The sequence below is a fragment of the Oncorhynchus gorbuscha genome, linkage group LG07 (assembly GCF_021184085.1).
Source record: "Oncorhynchus gorbuscha isolate QuinsamMale2020 ecotype Even-year linkage group LG07, OgorEven_v1.0, whole genome shotgun sequence".
Lineage (NCBI taxonomy): Eukaryota > Metazoa > Chordata > Actinopteri > Salmoniformes > Salmonidae > Oncorhynchus > Oncorhynchus gorbuscha.
Genome location: NC_060179.1, coordinates 35442032 through 35457161, shown reverse-complemented (window position 1 = coordinate 35457161; position 15130 = coordinate 35442032).

Below are 15130 nucleotides of genomic sequence, written 5' to 3'. Positions count from 1 at the left end.
AACTGCTGGGATCCAGGATGTTCGGTTGGACCTACAGATGGAGTCCTTGGTGAAAAAAAGGGGAACCAGAAGACATGGTTCTCTTTGTCTCGGTTGTTAGAGCATGGTGCATTCAACTGTTACAATTCCCACTGGGGCCACCCATATAGAAAATGTATGCACAGATGCTTCGGGTGCTACTGTCAGCTAAATGGCATATACTGTATGTTACTTTATATATATTTGTATTGTGTCGTCTCAAGTGTTTCATTGTCAACAGACCCGGCCTGGTGACCATCTACACCACCAACTTTAGGCCTGTACTACAATACCTCAACCATAACTGCACAATTGGAGGGAATACAGAAGTGAGCATGCTGGAATATCTTTGGACCATGATACATCAGCAGACTCAACCCTCAACCTCTCCCCATCACCTCCTCCAGTCTAACAACCAATCATCACAACCTCTGGATGAAAAACACCAGTCAAAGCAAGAACTGGATGATCTCGAAAATATTCCATCCCCTACATCACAGATAGTGAACCCTGTTGCTGGAGTGCCACAGATACTGCAGAATTTTGTTCCAACTACGCACCACACCTGGCCAACTGAGCTAATTGATCTGTTCAGTGATTGCCTAAAATCAATACACCTGGTCTTCCAGGTCAGTTAAATCAAAATCAGGACATGAGGTGCCTAGCCCTGCACTACATGAACGTCAACTCCAAACAACATCCACAACAATAGTTCCCTAAATGTATGTTTGTTTAAAAATGTTTTTATCACGCAAGTGAATAAATTAAATTAATTGAAATATGTAATATCAAAATGGGATGTGGGGACGCTATCACGCTTTAAGGTATGACCCAGATGCAGACAGTGTTGAAGAAACTAAAGTGTATTCCTTAACAGGGGCAGGCAAACAACAGGTCAAGGCAGGCAGGGGTCAATAATCCAGAGGGGGTGTAAGGGTCCAGAATGGCAGCCAGTCTCAGGGTCAGGGCAGGCAGGGGTCAAAACCAAGAAAGACTAGAAAACAAGAGCAAGACACAGACCGTTCTCCATGAGTGGAGCAGAGTCTGGGGGTGGAGTGGAGTGGAGGGTCCCGCCCATGCGCAGAAGCTTTGGGACCTTTAGCTGTCGGAAGGAAGCTGCAACTCGGTTTTTTACATTCCATGCTTTTATTTCACATCATGCTTTCAATAATCCCAATGTTTTAAAATATGTTTTTTTTTAAATGTATTGCATATTTGTTTGCCGTCTGTGTATTATCAGGGCAGAGAAAAACATCCAGGCAATGAATAAAAAAACATAATTTGGTGCAGCGGTGGTCACTAGGCCAGCTTGGTGTCCAAGAGAGAACTCAATGCTGCGATGGAGAAAAGATGTGTCGAGGACCATCTACCACTCTGCTCTGGAACCGTCAACATTGAAAATTGTATTTCGTGAGCACATATGAAGCATATTGCACGGGAGGAAGCGCAGCTGATTCAACTGGCATTTGATAGGGCCCTTACTGTCATGCAGGTGAAAGAGGACGCAAAAGCGACTTGGCGAAAACAGAGTCTTTAATCCAGTAAAGTAAATACAATCAAAAAACACAACTTTCACTCGAAATGACGAGGACAAACTGGAGACTCGATCTTGAACAGCAGGTGAACAGCAGGTTGCCTCGGGAAGGCACTTGAACCAGACAGACTCAGACACCTGCTCACCACGCAGCATCTGAGGAAAACACGACACGACAGGGCGATACACAAACACAGCACGGTGAATTCTAGACAAGGAACCGACAGGGCAGAAACGAATAACAAGGAGAGAAATAGGGACTCTAATCAGGGAAAAGGATCGGGAACAGGTGTGGGAAGGCTAAATGATGATTAGGGGAATAGGAACAGCTGGGAGCAGGAACGGAACGATAGAGAGAAGAGAGAGCGAGAGAGTGAGAGAGGGAGGGGGAGAGAGAGGGATAGAAAGAGGGAAAGAACCTAATAAGACCAGCAGAGGGAAACGAATAGAATGGGGAGCACAGGGACAAGACATGATAATAAATGACAAAACATGACAGTACCCCCCACTCACCGAGCGCCTCCTGGCGCACTCGAGGAGGAATCCTGGCGGCAACGGAGGAAATCATCAATGAGTGAACGGTCCAGCACGTCCCGAGACGGAACCCAACTCCTCTCCTCAGGACCGTAACCCTCCCAATCCACTAAGTATTGGTGACCCCGTCCCCGAGAACGCATGTCCATGATCTTATGTACCTTGTAAATAGGTGCGCTCTCGACAAGGACGGGAGGGGGGAGGGAAGACGAACGGGGGTGCGAAGAAAGGGCTTAACACAGGAGACATGGAAGACAGGATGGACGCGACGAAGATGTCGCGGAAGAAGCAGTCGCACAGCGACAGGATTGACGACCTGGGAGACACGGAACGGACCAATGAACCGCGGAGTTAACTTACGAGAAGCTGTCGTAAGAGGAAGGTTGCGAGTGGAAAGCCACACTCTCTGGCCGCAACAATACCTTGGACTCTTAATCCTGCGTTTATTGGCGGCTCTCACAGTCTGTGCCCTGTAACGGCAAAGTGCAGACCTCACCCTCCTCCAGGTGCGCTCACAACGTTGGACAAACGCTTGAGCGGAGGGAACGCTGGACTCGGCAAGCTGGGATGAGAACAGAGGAGGCTGGTAACCCAGACTACTCTGAAACGGAGATAACCCGGTAGCAGACGAAGGAAGCGAATTGTGAGCGTATTCTGCCCAGGGGAGCTGTTCTGCCCAAGACGCAGGGTTTCTGAAAGAAAGGCTGCGTAGTATGCGACCAATCGTCTGATTGGCCCTCTCTGCTTGACCGTTAGACTGGGGATGAAACCCGGAAGAGAGACTGACGGACGCACCAATCAAACGACAGAACTCCCTCCAAAACTGTGACGTGAATTGCGGGCCTCTGTCTGAAACGGCGTCTAACGGGAGGCCATGAATTCTGAATACATTCTCGATAATGATTTGTGCCGTCTCCTTAGCGGAAGGAAGTTTAGCGAGGGGAATGAAATGTGCCGCCTTAGAGAACCTATCGACAACCGTAAGAATCACAGTCTTCCCCGCAGACAAAGGCAGACCGGTAATGAAGTCTAGGGCGATGTGAGACCATGGTCGAGAAGGAATGGGGAGCGGTCTGAGACGACCGGCAGGAGGAGAGTTACCCGACTTAGTCTGCGCGCAGTCCGAACAAGCAGCCACGAAACGGCGCGTGTCACGCTCCTGAGTCGGCCACCAAAAGCGCTGGCGAATAGACACAAGAGTGCCTCGAACACCGGGATGACCAGCTAACTTGGCAGAGTGAGCCCACTGAAGAACAGCCAGACGAGTGGAAACAGGAACGAAAAGGAGGTTACTAGGACAAGCGCGCGGCGACGCAGTGTGCGTGAGTGCTTGCTTAACCTGTCTTTCAATTCCCCAGACTGTTAACCCGACAACACGCCCATAAGGAAGAATCCCCTCGGGATCAGTAGAAGCCACAGAAGAACTAAACAGACGGGATAAGGCATCAGGCTTGGTGTTCTTGCTACCCGGACGGTAAGAAATCACAAACTCGAAACGAGCGAAAAACAACGCCCAACGAGCTTGACGGGCATTAAGTCGTTTGGCAGAACGGATGTACTCAAGGTTCTTATGGTCTGTCCAAACGACAAAAGGAACGGTCGCCCCCTCCAACCACTGTCGCCATTCGCCTAGGGCTAAGCGGATGGCGAGCAGTTCACGGTTACCCACATCATAGTTGCGCTCAGATGGCGACAGGCGATGAGAAAAATAAGCGCAAGGATGAACCTTATCGTCAGACTGGAAGCGCTGGGATAGAATGGCTCCCACGCCTACCTCTGAAGCGTCAACCTCGACAATGAATTGTCTAGTGACGTCAGGAGTAACGAGGATAGGAGCGGACGTAAAACGTTCTTTTAGAAGATCAAAAGCTCCCTGGGCGGAACCGGACCACTTAAAACACGTCTTGACAGAAGTAAGAGCTGTGAGAGGGGCAGCAACTTGACCGAAATTACGAATGAAACGCCGATAGAAATTAGCGAAACCTAAAAAGCGCTGCAACTCGACACGTGACCTTGGAACGGGCCAATCACTGACAGCTTGGACCTTAGCGGAATCCATCTGAATGCCTTCAGCGGAAATAACGGAACCGAGAAAAGTAACGGAGGAGACATGAAAAGAGCACTTCTCAGCCTTTACGTAGAGACAATTCTCTAAAAGGCGCTGTAGAACACGTCGAACGTGCTGAACATGAATCTCGAGTGACGGAGAAAAAATCAGGATATCGTCAAGATAGACAAAAACAAAGATGTTCAGCATGTCTCTCAGAACATCATTAACTAATGCCTGAAAAACAGCTGGCGCATTGGCGAGACCAAACGGCAGAACCCGGTACTCAAAATGCCCTAACGGAGTGTTAAACGCCGTTTTCCACTCGTCCCCCTCTCTGATGCGCACGAGATGGTAAGCGTTACGAAGGTCCAACTTAGTAAAGCACCTGGCTCCCTGCAGAATCTCGAAGGCTGATGACATAAGGGGAAGCGGATAACGATTCTTAACCGTTATGTCATTCAGCCCTCGATAATCCACGCAGGGGCGCAGAGTACCGTCCTTCTTCTTAACAAAAAGAACCCCGCCCCGGCCGGAGAGGAAGAAGGCACTATGGTACCGGCGTCAAGAGACACAGACAAATAATCCTCGAGAGCCTTACGTTCGGGAGCCGACAGAGAGTATAGTCTACCCCGAGGAGGAGTGGTCCCCGGAAGGAGATCAATACTACAATCATACGACCGGTGAGGAGGAAGGGAGTTGGCTCGGGACCGACTGAAGACCGTGCGCAGATCATGATATTCCTCCGGCACTCCTGTCAAATCGCCAGGTTCCTCCTGAGAAGTAGGGACAGAAGAAACGGGAGGGATGGCAGACATTAAACACTTCACATGACAAGAAACGTTCCAGGATAGGATAGAATTACTAGACCAATTAATAGAAGGATTATGACATACTAGCCAGGGATGACCCAAAACAACAGGTGTAAACGGTGAACGAAAAATCAAAAAAGAAATAGTCTCACTGTGGTTACCAGATACTGTGAGGGTTAAAGGTAGTGTCTCAAATCTGATACTGGGAAGATGACTACCATCTAAGGCGAACATGGGCGTAGGCTTCTCTAACTCTCTGAAAGGAATGTCATGTTTCCGAACCCATGCTTCGTCCATGAAACAACCCTCAGCCCCAGAGTCTATCAAGGCACTACATGTAGCACCCGAACCGGTCCAGCGTAGATGGACCGACAAAGTAGTACAGGATTTTGATGGAGAGACTTGAGTAGTTGCGCTCACCTGTAGCCCTCCGCTTACAGATGAGCTCTGGCTTTTACTGGACATGAATTAACAAAATGTCCAGCAACTCCGCAATAGAGGCACAGGCGGTTGGTGATCCTCCGTTCCCTCTCCTTAGTCGAGATGCGAATCCCTCCCAGCTGCATGGGCTCAGTCTCTGAGCCAGAGGAGGGAGATGGTTGCGATGCGGAGCAGGGAAACACCGTTGATGCGAGCTCTCTTCCACGAGCCCGGTGACGAAGATCTACCCGTCGTTCTATGCGGATGGCGAGAGCAATCAAAGAGTCCACATCTGAAGGAACCTCCCGGGAGAGAATCTCATCCTTAACCACTGCGTGGAGTCCCTCCAGAAAACGAGCGAGCAGCGCCGGCTCGTTCCACTCACTAGAGGCAGCAAGAGTGCGAAACTCAATAGAATAATCCGTTATGGACCGTTCACCTTGGCATAGGGAAGCCAGGGCCCTAGAAGCCTCCCTACCAAAAACTGAACGGTCAAAAACCCGAATCATCTCCTCTTTAAAGTTCTGGTACTTGTTAGAGCAATCAGCCCTTGCCTCCCAGATAGCTGTGCCCCATTCTCGAGCCCGGCCAGTAAGGAGTGAAATGACGTAAGCAACCCGAGCTCTCTCTCTAGAGTATGTGTTGGGTTGGAGAGAGAACACAATCTCACACTGCGTGAGAAAGGAGCGGCACTCAGTGGGCTGCCCGGAGTAGCAAGGTGGGTTATTAACCCTAGGTTCTGGAGGCTCGGCAGGCCAGGAAGTAACAGGTGGCACGAGACGAAGACTCTGGAACTGTCCAGAGAGGTCGGAAACCTGAGCGGCCAGGTTCTCCACGGCATGGCGAGCAGCAGACAATTCCTGCTCGTGTCTGCCGAGCATGGCTCCTTGGATCTCGACGGCAGTGTAACGAGCGTCTGAAGTCGCTGGGTCCATTCCTTGGTCGGTTCCTTCTGTCATGCAGGTGAAAGAGGACCCAAAAGCGACTTGGCGAAAACAGAGTCTTTAATCCAGTAAAGTAAATACAATCAAAAAACACAACTTTCACTCGAAATGACGAGGACAAACTGGAGACTCGATCTTGAACAGCAGGTGAACAGCAGGTTGCCTCGGGAAGGCACTTGAACCAGACAGACTCAGACACCTGCTCACCACGCAGCATCTGAGGAAAACACGACACGACAGGGCGATACACAAACACAGCACGGTGAATTCTAGACAAGGAACCGACAGGGCAGAAACGAATAACAAGGAGAGAAATAGGGACTCTAATCAGGGAAAAGGATCGGGAACAGGTGTGGGAAGGCTAAATGATGATTAGGGGAATAGGAACAGCTGGGAGCAGGAACGGAACGATAGAGAGAAGAGAGAGCGAGAGAGTGAGAGAGGGAGGGGGAGAGAGAGGGATAGAAAGAGGGAAAGAACCTAATAAGACCAGCAGAGGGAAACGAATAGAATGGGGAGCACAGGGACAAGACATGATAATAAATGACAAAACATGACACTTACAAGCAAATTCCGTGGGGAGTGGAACGAGAGACTGCTGAGGAGGTTTAACACAGCATCAAGGTGGCTGAAACACTTTTGAATCTGGGTAAGAACAGGCAGCCTGGCTATGCTTGTAATATTTTGTGATTTGCTAGCTTTTGGAAATGCGTGGTAAATGTCAGAAATAGGCATAGACGTGATTTTCTTTATTGGCGTTGCTGCCAAGTCTACTACTTGATTTCTGTGATGTGTTTGGAAATGGTTTATGATATAATCTGATTGTTTTTAATGTTGTGTTATATGGTAGAATAGGTGATTTGCATTACATTGATGAGAGTGGGCAGACTTTGAACAATGGTTGAGTAATGATGTAGCTATAGTGTTGCCATAAACAACTCTTTGCTCTGGAAAAATAATTTCTGTTATCATACGCAGTGGCCCCCTTGCCGAGTTAATCCTGCCGCCGGGCCTGTCTGGAATGTAAATTCATGTGCGGGTTAATGAGGAAATATGCAGGTGGTAGTAATGACAATCTCGGGAGCTTTCTTTGATTTCTATATGCACATTAGGGTAACATTATATGAACTGATCTCACTGTTTTGTTTTTGTTTCATTTCGGAGGGTCAAGCAATGGCGACAAGGTTGTCAAGGCAAATCTTGAAATCTTGGAAATTCAGGGCATCAATATAGCTGTACAATTTTAAGAGGCTTGCCATACCCTTCTCCAATCTCCATCAACTGCTGACTATCAAAGTGGTCTGGAGGGTAGTGTCTAGAGCCAATGTGGAGAGAGTTTCTGTATAGGCTCAAACATTTTAATTTCTTTGCCATAAGAATGTGCGAATGAAGAACTTGCCACGTTGCTCTGTAATGTGTATTTCTAAATGATCAGACTTCTCTCATATCTTTGTACTGGAAACATTTTGGGTTTTCAAGGTCTGTATACTGTAATTGTGAATAACATTTATCAAATGCATTTGTCAACATTGGTGGTGTATGTTGCTATTGTTTTTCACTTTGGATGTACCAGAATTAAAAGTATTATCGATGTAATAGCAAAAAAAGAACAGCAAGCATGTTTACCAAAGTAATTTGTTAGCATTGCCACTTTTTAGACACATTTTATTGGCAATGATTCCATTAATAGACCTACACTATTTCACGGAAGCAAATATAGAATCCCAGGGGTTATTCTTAACTGAACCAAAATGTGTTCCATATAGAACCCTGTATGGTACACTAATGAATTATTGCTACTAATACCAAATGATTTGTAGCTGAGGATACAATATAAAAGTTTAATAATGGACAAAACAACAAATACTAGCATAGTTTAGCAAGTATTGTAATGATTAACTATTGAATCACTAAAAGTTAATATAAATAATGTATCTGTTTGGTGTAATTGTTAATTGAAATAAAAACAGTGAATTGCAGCAGCTGCTACAATCTTGCACCATGCGCATGTTATGTTTAACAAGTGAAAGCGCATTGTGTAAGACAGACTGACAAGCATTGGAGAAAGATACGTCTAGGCTACGTTAAAAGGGACGATGACGAAACAAAACATCAAACCTCCTCTTTGAAGTGATCTGAGACCAGCACTGAAGCGTAACCGTATTGGCGACACCCCTAGTCCATGTCACATTTTATTAGGCCTAGTCTACTTCTAAAAAGCTTAGTGTGTCGTTGAATTGTAACAGAATAATCAGTCAAGCGTTTCATATCGGAACCTTATTTTCAAATGCCGACGTATAGACATAATATGCAAATCGTGCATCTTCAAAGCGGTGTTCATTGGCCTGTCTAGGTCTACCTATCATGTCTACTCTGGTCCTGGCAACCCTTCATTATGCATACCTTTCAACACTCATTACGCACACCTGCGCCCCATCATGATGCCCACCTGTACTCCATCACTACCCTGATTACTCCACATTTATCTAGCATCACTCTTCAGGCATTATTGGTTATGTTTATCTTGTTTTGTATCATTTTACGTTCATCATCATCATCATCATTATTATTAAACTAACTAACTGCACTTGCTTCCTGACTCGATGTTACACTACCGTAATAGGATGACGTTGATTATATAAAAATCATGACAATAAGTGTATGAACTGAATTTTCTCTGGTAGGCTTTTGTGCTTGTGACATATTGCGATGCAGAATTTAGGTGCATGTATGGAGAACATGCATGCCCATCTTCTTGATCTCTACTTGTCCTTGGCAAACATCATCAAAAGATAAAACACAAATCATGGCACTGCCATCTGTGTGATAATAAATTCAGTGCTTCATTGACTATTGCTATCCGAAATAGACAAATAAGACCTATGCTTTCTCAATGATTTACCGTAAATCCGTATAGCCTAACGCACGTGCATGAGTATGCTATAGGGGGTTTAACGCCCACATATATAATGCCTAAATAATGTTTTTTTTTTAGCATTTTGAGGCTCAAATGACGATACACAGTAATATCGGTTTTATATAAACTCAGCAAAAAAAGAAACCTCTCACTGTCAACTGCGTTTATATTTAGCAAAATTAACATGTGTAAATATTTGTATGAACATAACACGATTCAACAACTGAGACGTGATGAAATAATGTGTCCCTGAACAAAGGGGTGGGGGGGGTCAAAATCAAAAGTAAAGGTCAGTATCTGGTGTGGACACCAGCTGCATTAAGTACTGCAGGTCAACTCAAATCAAATCAAATCAAATGAATTTATATAGGCCTTCGTACATTAGGTGATATCTCAAAGTGCTGTACAGCCTAAAACCCCAAACAGCAAACAATGCAGGTGTAGAAGCACGGTGGCTAGGAAAAACTCCCTAGAAAGGCCAAAACCTAGGAAGAAACCTAGAGAGGAACCAGGATATGTGGGGTGGCCAGTCCTCTTCTGGCTGTGCCGGGTGGAGATTATAACAGAACATGGCCAAGATGTTCAAATGTTCATAAATGACCAGCATGGTCAAATAATAACAATCACAGGCAGAACAGTTGAAACTGGAGCAGCAGCACGGCCAGGTGGACAGCAAGGAGTCATCATGTCAGGTAGTCCTGAGGCATGGAGTCCTAGAGTCCGTAGAAAGGCCTCTTTATTGTCCTAAGTTTTCATAACTGTGACATGAATTGCCTACCGTCTGTAAGCTGTTAGTGTCTTAAGATAAGCAACTCTTTCTCTACACATGAATCATGATGACGGATTTTGGTTGATCACTAGGCGCAAAATAAATAGGTGTATTTACACCATTGCCCTATCTATTTTGCGCCTAGTGATCAATTATTTACCTTTATTTAACCAGGCAAGTCAGTTAAGAACAAATTCTATCAATCAATCAAAACCTGTTTGTATGAAGTTCTTAAAATAACACTCAAAGTAATTTCTAATCCGTTCCAATCCAAGTGAAATTTCCACCATAAATTCTTAAAATAAGTTATTGAAAGAACACCAAACTATAGCAGAAAGACACTGTTGTTGTTTGTCTCCTCATGTAAGAAAAAGGTCAAGCTTTGACAATGGAGAAAGAAACAAACAAGTTAAAAGGTACAGTCAATATGATTGAAATTGACATTAAAGAACTTAAAAAGGAGAACTCGTTTCTGAGAGAAGCCTCAATTGAAATACCGACTAGACTATTTTCATAAATGTTTAATATTACAATCTTTGTATTTTGAATTTCGTGCCCTGCAATTTCACCGGATGTTGTCGAGGTGTGCCACTAGCGGAACTTCTCTCCCGAAGAGGTTTTAAATTAAAGAAGTTTGAGACCACCAAGAATCTTCCTAGAGCTTGCCTCCTGGCCAAACTGAGTAATCGGGGGAGAAGGGCCTTGGTCAGGGAGGTGACCAAGAACACGATGGTCACTCTGACAGAGCTCAAGAGTTCCTCTGTGGAGATGGTAGAACCTTCCAGAAGGACAACCATCTCTGCAGCACCACCAATCAGGAATTTAGGTTCATCGATAGGTTCTGAGGTTCATCGATAGGTTCTGAACTAATATTCATACCAAATGTTTTTGGGTCCATTCACAGATCGGCTACATATCTATAGGCATACAGAAATTTTTATCCTCCACTCCAGAATAAGCAAGTAAATGGTTAGCTAGCTATGTTACTTCAGCTGCATTGCAAGGCAAGCTTACCCAATTATACATTCAATTTGCAGTAAATGATTTAGCTAGCTATATTCTTTACTTCCACTGATTCACAAGACGACAGCCTGGTTTGCTGGTTCTCAGGAAAAAAACATCCCTAAAACATTAAACAACTCAAATTAAAAATCCATTCTCCTGTCATAACACCAGCGTCACCTGAGTGGGTTGATTCACTGATGTGGTCATCTTGTCTGGGTTGGCGCCCCCCCTTGGGTTGTGCCGTGGCGGAGATCTTTGTGTGCAATACTCAGTCTTGTCTTAGGATGGTAAGTTGGTGGTTGAAGATATCCCTCTAGCGGTGTGGGGGCTGTGCTTTGGCAAAGTGGGTGGTGTTATATCCTTCCTGTTTGGCCCTGTCCGGGGGTGTCCTCGAATGGGGCCACAGTGTCTCCTGACCCCTCCTGTCTCATGCTGCAGTAGTTTATGTGTCGGGGGGCTATGGTCAGTTTGTTACATATGGAGTACTTCTCCTGTCCTATTCGGTGTCCTGTGTGAATCTAAGTGTGCGTTCTCTAATTCTCTCCTTCTCTCTTTCTTTCTCTCTCTCGGAGGACCTGAGCCCTAGGACCATGCCCCAGGACTACCCGACATGATGACTCCTTGCTGTCCCCAGTCCACCTGATCGTGCTGCTGCTCCAGTTTCAACTGTTCTGCCTTATTACTATTCGACCATGCTGGTAATTTATGAACATTTGAACATCTTGGCCATGTTCTGTTATAATCTCCACCAGGCACAGCCAGAAGAGGACTGGCCACCCCACATAGCCTGGTTCCTCTCTAGGTTTCTTCCTAGGTTTTGGCCTTTCTAGGGAGTTTTTCCTAGCCACCGTGCTTCTACACCTGCATTGCTTGCTGTTTGGGGTTTTAGGCTGGGTTTCTGTACAGCACTTTGAGATATCAGCTGATGTACGAAGGGCTATATAAATACATTTGATTTGATTTGATTTAACTAGCTGGCTAATTTTAGCTAGTCAAATAAGTCATTGGAACCACTCATTAAGGTTGGTCAAATAAAAACTAAGGGGCCTAATTGCACAATTGGTGCTCTAACTGTAATCTGTAGCAATAAAGCCGTGATGCTGGGTACCTCTAAGTTCCACGGTGCAAGCTTGCAACCTTTAGAGGAGGAACCACTGTACCTCCCTGCATGATTTATTATTTTTGAAAAAACCTATTTCCCTCCCCCTGATTTGCTTTAGGGTCTGTGTTATTGAAGAATAACATCAACTGCTAACATTTGGTGCCGTGACCCAGATGATTTGGTCGTGAACAACAAGAAAACTCATCAACTGTGTGTTGATCCAGAAGAAAGAGAGAAGGCTGAGCGCAACCCACTTTGGGAGTTAACTCTTAATCCCCTGATTGATGGCATACGGGCTGGGTGAGTTGAGACCAATATCATTTTAAAAGAACCAAATCAGGTTTAAATTAGTGCATGCAATAAGTATTACGTATCTGTGATGTATAAGGTTTCAAGTCCTTTGTTCCATTACAGAGGTTAGTCCTTTCTTTGCTTGGTTAGGTGTTTGAGTCCTTTCTCTACTGTAGGAGTTCAAGTCCTCTATTTAAAGGTTGGACGCCTTTCTTTTTGTGAAACCGTCTTGTTGCATAAAAGTGAGTTGCGAGTTGAGTAGCTTTTGAGGTTAAATAAATATATAAAAATATGGATGTAAATTATACAACTTTTGAAGTTGATGTAATGTCATTGATAAGTGAGAAAATCACTCTGGAATAGGGCGGAACAGCTCTTCTGGATGTGAACATGAAACAGATTTTAAATTCACTTTCTAGTGACATAAAGAACCATTTCAAAGTAGAGGAGGAGACATTGGTGAAAAAGCAAGACTTGACCCCCACCTGTGGACCATTTGTTCCCTCAACCTACCCTCACACTGAGTTATGCAAGGATGATTGGGTTTCAAGCATCTAGTCAGCATTTCCTGGATATGAGTAAACAGATTCTAACAGCGGTGACAAAATGTGTCTTAGGTCAACCAGAACACTTATGGAGAGCCAAACATGTTTTCTGACAAATGCAACCAAAGAGGGAAAAGATAATCATGTGTTCAAAACAGAAAGAACCGTTTTTTGAATAAAAAAAAGGTTTAGAGCAGAGGTGGTTAGTCACAGTGGGTTACCGGACATGGAAGATGAAGACCCACTCAATTCCTCCAAAAATGAGGCAATCACTCATCAGTTGATGCAAACCATACATGATGATTTGCGAAAAAACGTTGTTCCACAACTAATGACTGGGAGAGGCATCATCAAAACTATGGTGACATCATCGACAGGTTGTCACGACTTGACAGAGACATCAATCAACATAGTAAACAGGCTGTTATGTAGGTTCCGAGTGAAACCAACAACATTATTCGTTCAGCAGAAGAGCAACCTGGTGTATGTCATTTTCCAGGATTTCTGGTCACTGGCAACGAAAATGTCAGAAAAGAGAACATGTTTTTATTAGGCCAGGAGAAGCAGTGTCCGTCTAAGGGAAAATGGAATCAAGGCAACAGCCCCAATGTCACAATGCTGGTGCAGAAATCTAAGAAGCTCCCTCTGGCTCAGCAGCAGAGTTTGCTGGATGCTGTGGAGGGAAACTAACAGACCCCCTCTTTACGTCCCATCTCAGCTGGTGAACATATGAAATTGGATGGAAAATACCCTACCGTTCAAAAGTTTGGGGTCACTTAGAAATGTCCTTTTTGAAGGAAAAGCAAATTTTTTTGTCCCTTAAAATAACATCAAATTCATCATAAATACAGTGTAGATTTTGTTAATATTGTAAATGACTATTGTAGCTGGAAACGGCTGATTATTAATGGAATATCGACATCGGCGTACAGAGGCCCATTATCAGCAACCGTCATTCCTGTGTTACAATTGCACGTTGCGTAAGCTAATCCAAGTTTATAATTTTAAAAGGCTAATTTATCATTAGAAAACCCTTTTGCAATTATGTTAGCACTGCTAAAAAAACTTGTTCTGATTAAAGAAGCAATAAAACTGGCCTTCTTTAGACTAGTTGAGTATCTCAAACATCAGCCATTTGTGGGTTCAATTACAGGCTCAAGGGTAAGAAACAGAGGACTTTCTTTGAAACTCATCAGTCTATAATTGTTCTGAAAAAGGAAGGCTATTCCATGCAAGAAATTGCCAAGAAACTGAAGATCTCGTACAATGCTGCGCAAACTGGCTCTAACCAGAATATAAAGATGAGTGGGAGGCCTCGTTGCACAACTCCGGGATGCTGGCCATCTAGGTAGAGTTGCAAAGAAAAAGCCATATCTCAGACTCGCCAATAAAAATAAAATATTAATAAGGGCAAAATAACTCAGCCACTGCTGTCCCAAAAACAACCTTGCTGCACATCTGATGTTTGAAAAAGTGCATTTGGATGTTCCACAGCTCTACTGGCCAATACTTCTATGGGCAGGTGAAACTACAGTTGAGTTGTTTGGAAGGAACATACAACACTATGTGTGGAGAAGAAGGCACGGTACACCAACATCAAAACCTTATTCCAACTGTAAGGTATGGTGGAGAGAGCATCATGGTTTTGGGCTACTTTGCTGCCTCAGGGCCTGGACAGCTTGCTATCTTCGATGGAAAAATGAATTCCCAAGTATATCAAGACATTTTGCAGGAGAATGTAAGGCTCTCTGTCTGCCAATTGAAGATCAACAGAAGTTGGGTGATGCAACAGGACAACGAACCAAAACACAGAAGTAAATCAACAACAGAATACCTTCAACAGAAGAAAAAACGCTTTCTGGAGTGGCCCAGTCAGAGTCCTGACCTCAACCCGATTGAGATGCTGTGGCATGGCATCAAGAGTTCACACCAGACACACCAAGAATGTTGGTGAATGAACCTAAACCGTTTTGTAAAGTGGAATGGTCCAAAATTCCTCCTGACTGTTGTGCAGGCCTGATCTGCAACTACAGAACATGTTTGGTTGAGGTTATTGCTGCCAAAGGACGGTCAACCAGTTATTAAATACAAGGGTTCGCATACTTTTTCCACCCTGCACTGTGAATGTTTACATGGTATGTTCAATAAAGACATTAAAACATATAATTGTTTGTGTGTTATTAGTTTAAACA